We start from the raw sequence: 12,824 nt of genomic DNA, 5'->3' as shown, positions 1-12,824 counted from the left end.
CTTTAACTTTTTAACTTAACTATGCTATATGCCATATTCAGAATTAGCAATTAACACTTTGAAATTTAAATTGGCTTAAATGGAATTGGCCTAGAGAAACCTCCCTGTCAATATCATCTTGACAAACTACCACTGACCTCCTACATTCAAAGCCATAGAAGAAATTCAGCAAAATAAGAGATTTAAGGTAACTTGCCTGCAAGAAAGTCTATTTTTCCACCCCACTGGAGAGTTTAATTCAAATTTTGTTTTCAGTGGTACTGCTAAGCAAAATCACCAGTGTAACAGTTTGAAGAAACATAATGTATATTTTCAGAAGCAGCAGATAGGGAGAAAAAGTGAAATGAAAGAAATAAAAAAAAAACCCAATTCAAATAAAAGAAAGAAAGGAAAATAATCAAGGAAAAATTGTAATATGATAAGATAGAAATGAAAATAAGTTAGAAAATAAAATAGAAAATCCAAGTATATTAGTAATTACAGTAAGCACAAATGGACTGAAAATGACTTGAGCAACAAAATTTACAGGCTTACTCCCATACTCCAAAATTTAAAAAAATCATTCTTTTCAAGCATATGTGAAAAAATTTATAAAAGTTAAACTCCTATTAGGCTATCAACCCCATCAACAAATTTCAAAGTATTTAGTGACACCCAGACTGATTTTCTGACCTTGATGTATTCCAATTAGAGATGTTATAAAAAAGATGACATTAAAATATACATTTGGAAACTCAAAAACACGTTCATATCAAAAACAAACTATGATGAAAATTAGAAAGCATGTAAAAATAGGACCAAATACAAAATAACAAAACCTGTTAGATGCAGCTAAAGTGCCCCTTTTATATTAAAAAAAAAAGTGAAACTGAGTTAGCTAAAATTAGAAAAAGAAACATAATATTTAGGTCAGAATAATGAAAAAAATTTAAATACAAAAACAAATATCAGAATAACACAGCTAGGTGATCAGTATGACTAAAAGGAAGAGAAGTAAGGGTCATAGTTGTCAGAGGGAATGAAGGGGACCAGATGATGCAGAGCCACTCAGGTCATAGTGAAGGCTTTGCCTTGTACTCTGAATAAGCTAGGGAGTCTTGGGAGGGTTTTAAAGAGACTAGTGACATAATCCGGAGAAGGCAATGGCACCCCACTCCAGTACTCCTGCCTGGAAAATCCCATGGACAGAGGAGCCTGGTAGGCTGCAGTCCATGGGGTGGCTCAGAGTTGGACAGGACTGAGGGACTTCACTTTCACTTTTCACCTTCATGCATTGGAGAAGGAAATGGCAATCCACTCCAGTATTCTTGCCTGGAGAATCCCAGGGACAGGGGAGCCTGGTGGGCTGCCGTGTATGGGGTCACACAGAGTCGGACACAACTAAAGCAACTTAGCAGCAGCAGCAGCAGTGACATAATCTAATTGATATCTTATATTGAGACTAAACTAAAGTGGGGCAAGGACATAGTCAGGGAGACCATTTAAGAGATTATTGCAGAAGAAGGAAGGGAGGAGAACAGACGGAGGAGGAGTAGGTAAACATGGAGTACATCTCTCTCCATGGATACATTGGGAATACACCTTCAGACACAGAAGTGCATGCAGAACACCAGCTGAGAGCAGACAGGAAGACCTGACCAGAGGAAAAGAATATACAGAACCACACAAAACTTGGTAGGATGAAGGAACTAGGGGGAATAATCAGGAGTGTTAGTAGGGCTGGACCTGCCCTTGGGAGGTGGGGGAACTGAATCAGGGGTCCAATCCTCACAACAGGGCAACTGTCTGAGTCAGAGGAGAAACACTGAAGGCTGAGAGTGAAACAGCTGATCTGTGGCAGCCTAAATGGAATGAGAATCAGACAGTTCTTGCCACGGCCATACATACCCTGAACAGGGAAGCAGGTCCCCTGGAAGGTGCAACGGCTAGAAGCTGGAGTTCAGGGATTGTGGAGCAATCCCAAGGCAAGCGTTGCTATTGACTGTGGAGAGATGAATCGAGGGGATGTGAGGGAGGAGGTTGTGGTGGGAAATACCTGTGGAGGAAAGCTGGGCAGCCATGGAAGCAAGGTGATACTGCTGAGTCATGCGTAGGGGGTGGAGCCATCACCATAGCCTCTCCTGCCACATGCCAGCATCAGCAGCTGAACAATAGAGAGGCTGGCCCATCAAATGCCTGACACACTGAACTACTGAGCAGGACCCCACCCAAGGTGTCCCTTTAAGTGCCTGATGCTCAGATCTACAGAGTAGGACCCCAGCCAGGGAGGGCCCTCTATGTGCCTGACATGCCGAACAACAAAGAAGGACCCCAGGCAAGGGAGCCCTCTAAGTGCCTGAATGGGCAGAGCTATGGAGAAAGACTAGGCAAAGAGGCCTCCTGATCACCAGCTACAAGAGGCTTGAAAAAAGACTCCGATAGAATCATAACTCCTGCGGTGGGGGCAGTCCGTGTCCCTGCACACTTGGCCCTACCAGGATCCCCGCAAGTCAAGCAGCTGTGCCACCTTCATGCTCAACTCTCACTGGGGCAGAGCTGCCACAAGCAAAAGAAAAAAAAAAAAAAAGAGAGAGAGAGAGAGAGACAGAGACTTGTGTCTGTGTGTGCAGGGTTACTTTGGTAGTGCCCGACTTTGTGACTCTGTAGACTGGGACCTGCCGGGCTTCTCTGTCAGGGAGGGGGGGTTCCCCAGGCAAGAATGCTAGAGTGTATTGGCCAATGCTGGTTGCCATACCCTTCTGGGGCACTATATTTCCTGCAGCCCTAGCCACCAACTCCTCTGAGTACATGGTGCTGCCATAATCCCTGTGACCTAAGCAGCTGCACCACCTCCACACCAGACCCTCACAGGGGCAAACCCAAGTCCTCCAGGGAAGCTTCAGAAGCAGTCCCCAGTGGACAAACCAATTTAGATGTGGAAATAAAACCACATTTGAAACCCAGGGACAGTGTGGGTAAGGAAGAAGACCCAAAACCTTCCCACCAGCTGTAAAGCTGCAGATAAATCCATGTGATCAACTAGGTAGACTCTGTGTCTATGGAATATATAAAAGGTCTCTGAGAGCTCCCACCAAAGAAAATGCACTAGTTCTGATAGCTGTGGACAACAGAGGCAAGAACACATAGATTAGAATCTGAGCTGCCCCTACAGCAGGCCCATAGATCAGCACAGTGTTGGAGGGCATCCTAGGGAGTTGAGGTGGCCCATGACTCCTAGTGAGGCAAAGGACTCTGACAGCAGTGACTCAAGACAAACATTTATTATTATGTTTTGAATTGCTCTGCATATTCTTTTGGATTTTTTCCCTATTTCCCCCCCTTTTTCCCCCTCTGTTGTGTCTGTCAATTTTATTGTCACTATGAAATCTAATTTAGCTTTTGAGCTTTTTTTGGTCACAATTTTTATTGCTGTTATAAATCTGTGTCTACATTGGGCTTTTGAAGTTCTGTGGAGTTTTCTTTTTTATTCCACTTTATTCTTTCTTCTTCCATTGTTTAAAAATCTTTTTTTAAAATAAATTTAATTTTTAATTTTTTAAAAAACCTACTGTATTTTCTACATTTAATCCTTTGTTTGCCTTTCCTACTATTCTTTTCCCCTTGCAGTTAATCTTTAATGTATATAAATCTTCTTCATCTACCAATATTTAACTTTGCCTATCTATTCTTTCTTTATTTTCTTTTTTCCTTTCCTCTCAACATATTTGTTAGTTTTATCTTCATTGCTTTATTCCCCAGTTGGTACCTTGCTTTAGTTTTGTTTTCCAGTTTGTACTTTAGTTAGCTTTGTTCTTAACTGGTAAATATGATTTTTGATTTACTTTATTCACTGGGGCAATCCATTGTACTTTATTTTTGTTGGACTGTTTTCACCTCGTTCATGGGTGTATATGTATATGTGTATATCCCATTATTTTAATTATTATTTGCCTGATTTTGAAACTGATATTTGTCTGGGGTTCATCTTTGTTGTCTCGTTTTTGGATATTTGTTTTAATCTCACTTAAAGCCATAACAAACCTCTTGTGGAATCTTCATTCCTGACCAGAGATCAAACCCTGAGCCTTTGGAATGGGAGCACTGACTCCAAGACCCTCAACTACCAGAGAACTAACCCTAAGGACTATCAAATAGTGAGAACTCACATAAAGGAAACCACTTGAATACAAGACCCAGCATCACCCAACCAACATTTGCATCCTGTGCAGGACACCTCATGTAAACAACAAGAAACAAACACAACAAAAATACAAACTCAATCATCAGGAGACAGGATTAACACCTCACTTAGCCTTGCCCATGAGAGCAAAAATAAACAATCAATAAAAAACTCAGCACAAATATCACCCTTTATGAAGCTTACACAAACCACTGGACTAACCTTAGGAGGGCAGAAACCAAAAGGAAGAAAGAATTCAAACTGGAACCCTTGGAAAAGGAGACCTCAAACACAATAAGTTTAAAAAAAAAAGATAATGAAAAGGCAGAGAAATACTACACAAATGAAGGAACAAACTAGAAATACAGAAGTCCAAATAAATGAAAAGGAAATAGGCAAACTACTTGAAAAAGAATTCAGAATAATGATAGTAAAGATGATCAAAAACCTTGAAAACATAATGCAGAAAATGCAAGAATCAATTAACAAAGACCTAGAATAATTAATGAATAAACATGCAGAGACAACACAATTATGGAAATTAAAAATTCTCTAGAAGAAATCTATAGCAGAATATCTGAAACAGAAGAACAAATCAGTAAGCTTGAAGATAAAATGATGGAGATAACTTCTGAAGAGCAGAATAAAGTAAAAAGAATGAAAAGAACTGAGGATAGTCTCAGAGACCTCTGGGATAATATGAAATGCACTAACATTCAAATTATAAGGGTCCCAGAAGAAGAGGAGAAAAATAAAGGGTATCAGAAAAAATTTTTGAAGAGATTATAGTTGAAAATTTCCCCAACATGGAAAAGGAAATAGTCAATCAAGTCCAAGAGGCACAAAGAGTCCCATATAGGATAAACCCAAGGAGAAACATACCAAGACACATACTAATCAAACTAACAAAGACTAAACACAAAGAGAGAATACTGCAAGCAGCAAGGGAGAAACAACAAGTAACATACAAGGAAAATCCCATATGCTTAACATCTGATCTTACAGCAGAAACTCTGCAAGCCAGAAGGGAATGACAGGACAATTTAAAGCAGTTAAAGGGAAAAATCTACAATGAAGATTATAGTACCCAGCAAGGATCTCATTCAAAATTGATGGAGAAATAAAGATTTTTCAGACAAGCAAAATTTAAGAGAATTCAGTACCACCAATCCAGCTTTACAACAAATGTTAAAGGGACTTACATAGTCAAGAAATACAAGAGAAGAAAAAAGATCTACAAAATCAACCTCGAACAATTAAGAAAATGGCAATAGGAACATATATATCAATAATTACTTTAAATGTAAATGGATTAAGTGTTCCAAGCAAAAGACACAGACTGGCTTAGTGGATACAAAAACAAGACCCATATATATGCTCTCTATAAGAAACCCTGGAGAAGGTGATGGCACCCCACTTCAGTACTCTGGCCTGGAAAATCCCATGGATGGAGGAGCCTGGTGGGCTGCAGTCCATGGGGTCAAGAAGAGTCGGACATGACTGAATGACTTCACTTTCACTTTTCACTTTCATGCATTGGAGAAGGAAATGGCAACCCACTCCAGTACTCTTGCCTGGAGAATCCCAGGGACGGGGGAGCCTGGTGGGCTGCCGTCTATGGGGTCGCACAGAGTCGAACACGACTGAAGCGACTTAGCAGCAGCAGCAGCAGCAGCAACAAGCTCAGGTTATTATCAGATAGTCAGATGAAGATATCAAGCAGGCAGTTGAAAATATAGGTGAGGATTCAGACATTATTTCTAACATAGCTAAGTCTTTACATATAACTTGAGTACGAAGAGTAGTGACTTAGATATGATTAACTTATGGTAACACTGCAATCAATTATCCTCATCCTATTCTATCTGAGAAGATCCCCTGGAGTAGGAAAGGGCAACTCGCTCCAGTATTCTTGCCTGAAAAATCCCACAGAGGATTCTGGTAGGCTATAGTCCATGGGGTCACAAAGAGTCAGACATGGCTGAGTGACTGAGTGGACACATACAGACGTGTATACTCCAGGATCACAGTGAATCCTCAGACTGACAGTATGTATAGCCTTTTAATTCTTCTGACTCAAGATCCAAACATTTAACTAGGGCGGGACATTCAAATACAGTACAGAACTATTTTTGAACCAGTTTCTTAAAATTTTATCAATGAAAATTTTATCTTTCTATTTAAGCACTTATAATTGTTGGTTGAAATGGCACTTTTCAAGTTGGTAACTATTTTTGAAAATCTGAAATCCCTAAACATGTTTTAAAAATAATTAGCACTCAGTAAATTGGCCCAAGTTACAGTTTCATGGTCAGTTCTCTTTATTTAGATTCCACAGTTGTTTTCCTGCAAGAGAAGATTAAATATAACACTGTTGAAACAGTTATTCAAAATAAAATTAAAAAAAAAAAAACCTGTGACCAGTACAGGGCCTAAATTTATTCAATGCTTTCTAATATTTACTCTTAATCTTCTTTCTCTCTTTAATCATTTCTTGGGATAGTCAATGAAAAACTTTCCTGCCCAGTATCACTCCAATCACTCCATCCCATCTTGAATGGGTTTTGCTTCAAGATCTTTCTTCTTTTGGTGCCGGATGGCACAACTGCAAAATATTGTCAAAATTTGCCCTTTGTTCTTGAAAGTCTCCAGTATACTATCATGTATGAAACGAGTCGCCAGTCCAGGTTCGATACACAGTACTGGATGCTTGGGCCTGGTACACTGGGAGGACCCAGAGGGAGGGTAGGGGAGGGAGGAGGGAGTAGGGTTCAGGATGGGGAACACGGGTATACCTGTGGCGGATTCATTTCGATATTTGGCAAAACTAATACAATATTGTAAAGTTTAAAAATAAAATAAAATTTAAAAAAAAAAGAAAAATGTCTATTCAGGTCTTCAAAAAAAAAAAAATCCTCTTAAATTTCCCCACTTTCCCTTGATGGTCTATTTACATGTAATGGGTCAGGATGCTTTTCCAGATATCGTTAAGTATTCCACCTAACTTTAAATCCAAGTCTTTAATTACCCGAAGCTTCCTCCATCTCTGCAAACAGTTAATTTTCTTCCTCAGATTCTGATCTCCTCCCATAATTCAACTGTAGCCTGGCAGTAAAATCTGTTTGCTTATTATTTTTCACAAAGATCAGTCTACCTCTATCCATCAGGGCATCACTTCCTGTAACTTCTTGGAAACAACACTTTTTTGGCTCATTAATAACCCAAGGCAATACTGACCTGTCTGCTTGGTCCCCTTGGAAGAGCTCCATCCATTATTGTCTATATTTGTTGTTTTCCAACATGGTCACATTCTCTTTAGTGAAAGGTCGGAGGGCTTGGTCTTCTATGAAAAGAAGAGGGAATAACACAACTTCAGGCAGTAGATTAACAAACACAGAAACAAGAGAGTCCAACTGATAATAATAAGGAGAAGCAGTAGTTCTATTGTGTCATAATCTATACTCTGTGCCATGAATAGAGTTGTAGCTAGAAGTTAGAAAACACAGATCTTAGCACAAAGGGAAAAAAGCCAAAGTTCTCTTGAATGGCGTCCAAGCCCGTCTCTCTCATGAACGCTTACAAGGCATATGCATGGCTTCACCCTATATTATTGCTCATCTCTGGCCCACACCTTTGTCCATTGTCATGTCATAAGCATGAAGGGAAGCAGTAACCCGGGCAACCTAGGGTGGCATGTGCAGAGCTTATCATGACCAAAACCTCTTTTCTACTTAGTCTCAAATTATGTTCCTTGCTAACCTGACTTCTGAGGTCATATAAACATGGAAGTATAAAGTAGCTTCTTCCTTGTCTTGCCTGTATCTTGTCTTGATGACAAAAATGTGTTTTTATTAATAAAATCCTGGATTTTAGCCCACCAGGATCCTCTGTTCATGAGATTTTCCAGGCAAAAATACTTAAGTGAGTTCCAAGCCCTCCTTCAGGGTATCTTCCTGACCCAGGGATTGAACCCACATCTCTTGTGGCTCCTGCTTTGCAGGTGAATTATTTACCACTGAGCCACCAAGAAGATGTGTGTGTGTGTGTATACATTTATATATATATATACATATATATATATATATATATTTATATATAAGTTAAATAAGTAGGGTGGCAATATACAGACTTGACTTACTCCTTTTCCTATTTGGAACCAGTCTGTTGTTCCATGCCCAGTCCTAACTGTTGCCTCCTGACCTGCATACAGATTTCTCGAGAGGCAGGTCAGGTGGTCTGGTATTCCCATCTCTTTCAGAATTTTCCACAGTTTATTGTGATCCATACAGTCAAAGGCTTTGGCATAGTCAATAAAGCAAAAATAGATGTTTTTCTGGAACTCTCTTGCTTTTTCGATGATCCAGCGGATGTTGGCAATTTGGTCTCTGGTTCCTCTGCCTTTTCTAAAACTAGCTTGAACATCTGGGAGTTCACTGTTAACGTATTGCTGAATCCTGGCTTGGAGAATTTTAAGCATTACTTTCCTTCCTAAAGGAGATCAGTCCTGGGTGTTCATTGGAAGGACTGATGTTGAAGCTGAAACTCCAATACTTTGACTGCCTGGTGTGAAGAGCTGACTCATTGGAAAAGACCCTGATACTGGGAAAGATTGAGGGCAGGAGGAGAAGGGGACAACAGAGGATGAGATGGTTGGATGGCATCACTGATTCGATGGACATGGGTTTGGGTGGACTCCAGGAATTGGTGATGGACAGGGAGGCCTGGCATGCTGTGGTTCATGGGGTCACAAAGAGTCAGACACGACTGAGCAACTGAACTGAACCAAACTGAACATGTATATATATGCACACATACATAAACACATCTCCAGGATCTCTACTTCAGGAATTGATGACTACCAATAGACCTTTGTGTAATCACCCAAATAAAAATAATAACCATAACAAGAATTCCCAGTAAGTTATATCCCCTCTCATTGCAGTTATCAGTAAGCAGGACAGTCAGCCTTTGTTCAACTAAGAAAGTAGAAAACAATCTCTTTAAAACAGTCTTTTATCACTGTGTAAAGACACATTTAAAGTGTAGAGTCACAAAACATAACTACTTTTATGTTGAAATCTTCTACTTAGTTCACTACAAAAAAAAAGTGTTATGTTAAACAACTTCTCATATACCCTGTGGACATGCTCTATCCAATACCATAGCTAAATACTGGCCAAAGAAGCATATAGAGTTATCAGTGTTAATTGGGAAGCTATTCCATTATATACACCTATATAAAAAATATAGATATTCCTTTGTATATAGAGATCCCATTGTATATGACAGTAAAACAATCTGACAGTCCTTTGCTGTCAGTACCATAGCCACTAGTGACATAAAGCTACTAAGCACTCAAAATATGGCTGATTGTGATGTGCCACTAGTGTGAAATGCACAGCATGTTTTGAGGACAAATTATTGCATTTTATATTGAGTACATGCTTTTAATGACACTATTTGACACTATATTGGATATATTGTATTAGATAAGAGAAAATATATTATATAATTTCACTCATTTCCTTTTATCTTTTTTAATGTGGTTTCTAGAAAATTTAGAATCACATACAAGGATACACAAATCGGACATTGCTGCTCTGTACTAATTTGGAGCATATGTTAGGTAACAGTTTTGAAAATCCTTTAACTCTCTGTCATCTCCCTTAATATCATGTTTTTCAAAGGAAATTACTATGAAATATAGTTTGCTTATTGTAGTATGTGCTAAACAATTCCTTATTTAATGAGGGAATCTGTTTGAAGCTAAATAAAATGTTACATCATTTTCTCAGAGTTTAAACCATGATACTGGTAACTTTTATTAGATTCCAATTGGCGTCATTGGTTGATAATCATTGTGTGTGATTATCAACATACAAGACAGATAACTTAAATGCTGGAAACACAGGGGAGATACTCCATCTTGTCAGTCAGTGCTATATTTTCCCTCATTTTCAATTAGCACAAGCAATTTTCTTGACATAGTAGCAGCACAACATGACTACATATGCTAAGTGATGTTGTGAATTCACTGAATGAATTCATACCATGATATTTCCCTTGGAGATTAAATTACCTTTGAAATTCTTCTGCTGAAGCAGCATGATCTTCTCTTCCACTCTTCCACTTGCAGGGTTGGCCTGCAACCCTTAGTGATGTAATTTCATCCCAGAAAAAAATGCATCTAAATGGCTGTGTGATACTCTCTGAGCACCGCTTAAGTCCAATATCCACAAATATTATGAATGATTTTTGTTTTAGTCTGCTTTGCCATTCATCCGGCTGTCCTCATGAACTATGGACAGAAAAGGATTAGAATCACTAGTGGCCTCTTTCCTCAATATCAGGCATAGCAGATTTTCTTAAACAAAGGCATGAATGACATGAGCTCTGTTTTTAAGCTAGGATTTTTCTTCATTTTGTTAAAGGTGTGGAACAAAGATATTCTATCAGACTCATAAAACTTAGGGAGACTTTGACCAGATGTATCACTTCTACAAGTGATGGAATGAATACACAGAAGAACTGTATAAAGAAGATCTTAATGAACCAGATTACTATGATGGTGTGTTCAGTCACACAGAGCTAGACATTCTGGAGTGTGAAGTCAAGTGGGCCTTAAGAAGCACTGCTGTTAATAAAACTAGTGGATGTGATGAAATGCCAGCAGAACTATTCAAATCCCTAAAGGATGATGCCATAAAAGTTCTGCATTTATTATGTCAGCAAATCTGGAAGAGCTAGCAGTGGCCACAGGACTGGAAAAGGTCAACCGTCATCCCAATTCCCATGAAGAGTAGTACCAAAGAATGTGCTAACCTTTGGACAATTGCACTCATCTCTCATGCTAGTAAGGTCATGCTTAAAATTTTGCATGCTAGGCTTCAGCATTATGCGAACCAAGAACTTCCAGATGTCCCAGCTGGGTTTAGAAAAGGAAGAGGAACTAGAGATCCAATTGCCAACATTCACTGGATCATAGAGAGAGAAAGGGAATCCCCCCCCCCCAAAAAAAAACCTATCACTGTTTCATTGACCACACTAAAGCCTTTGAATGTGTGGATCATGACAAACTGTGGAAAGCTCTTAGAGAGATAAGAATACCAGACCATCTTACCTGTCTCCTGAGAAAACCTGTATGTGGGTCAAGAAGCAAAAGTTACAACCCTGTATGGAACAACTGATCAGTTTAAGATTGAGAAAGGAGTGCAACAGGGCTGTCTGCTGTCACCCTGTTTGTTGAACCTATACACTGAGCACATCATGAGAAATGCCAGGCTGGATGAGTTACAAGCCAGAATCAAGATAGGCAGGAGAAACATCAGCAACCTCAGATAAGTGGATGATACCACTCTAATGGCCGAAAGCGAAGAGGAACTAAAGAGCCTCTTGATGAGGGTGAAGGAAGAGAGTCAAAGAGCTGGCTTAAGACTAAACATCTCATGTCAGTCAGAATGGCTGTGATCCAAAAGTCTACAAGCAATAAGTGCTGGAGAGGATGTGGAGAAAAGGGAATCCTCCTACACTGTTGGTGGGAATGCAAACTAGTACAGCCACTATAGAAAACAGTGTGGAGATTCCTTAAAAAATGAAATAGAACTGTCATACGACCCAGCAATCCCACTGCTAGGCATACACACTGAGGAAACCATAATTGAAACAGACATGTGTACCCCAATGTTCGTCGCAGCACTGTTTATAATAGCCAGAACATGGAAGCAACCTAGATGTCCATCAGCAGATGAATGGATAAGAAAGCTGTGGTACATATACACAATGGAGTATTACTCAGCCATTAAAAATAAAACATTTGAATCAGTTCTAATGAGGTGGATGAAACTGGAGCCGATTATACAGAGTGAACTAAGCCAGAAAGAAAAACACGAATACAGTATACTAACACATATGTATGGAATTTAGAAAGATGGTAACGATAACCCTGTATGCGAGACAGCAAAAGAGTCACAGATGTATAGAACAGTCTTTTGGACTCCGCGGGAGAGGAAGGAGGGTATGATTTAGGAGAATGGCATTGAAACATGTATAATATCATATATGAAACTAATCACCAGTCCAGGTTCGATGCAGGATACAGGATGCTTGGGGCTGGTGCACTGGGATGACCCAGAGGGATGGTATGGGAAGGGAACGGGGAGGGGGGTTCAGGATTGGGAACATGTGTACACCCATGGCAGATTCATGTTGATGCATGGCAAAACCAATACAATATTGTAAAGTAATTAGCCTCTAATTAAAACAAATAAATTTAAATTAAAAAAAAAAAAAAACTAAGATCATATCATCCCGCCCCATTAATGCATGGCAAATAGAAGGGGAAAAGGTGGAAGTAGTGACAGATTTCTTCTTCTTGGGCTCCAAAATCACTGTGGATGGTGATTGCAGCCATGAAATCAGAAGATGATTGCTTCTTGGCAGGAAAGCAATGACAAATCTAGACAGTGTATTGAAAAGTAGAGACATTACTCTGCCAACAAAGATCCATATAGTCAAGACTATGGTCTTCCCAGTGATCATGTACAGTTTTGAGAGCTGGACTGTAAAGAAGGCAGAACCCCAAAGAATTGATGTCTTTGAATTGTGGTGCTGGAGAAGACTCTTGAGAGTCCCTTGGGCAGCAAGGAGATCAAACCAATCTAAGGGA

This window comes from Bos indicus, chromosome X, assembly GCF_029378745.1.
Source record: "Bos indicus isolate NIAB-ARS_2022 breed Sahiwal x Tharparkar chromosome X, NIAB-ARS_B.indTharparkar_mat_pri_1.0, whole genome shotgun sequence".
Classification (NCBI taxonomy): Eukaryota; Metazoa; Chordata; class Mammalia; order Artiodactyla; family Bovidae; genus Bos; species Bos indicus.
This window is presented reverse-complemented; position numbering follows the sequence as displayed.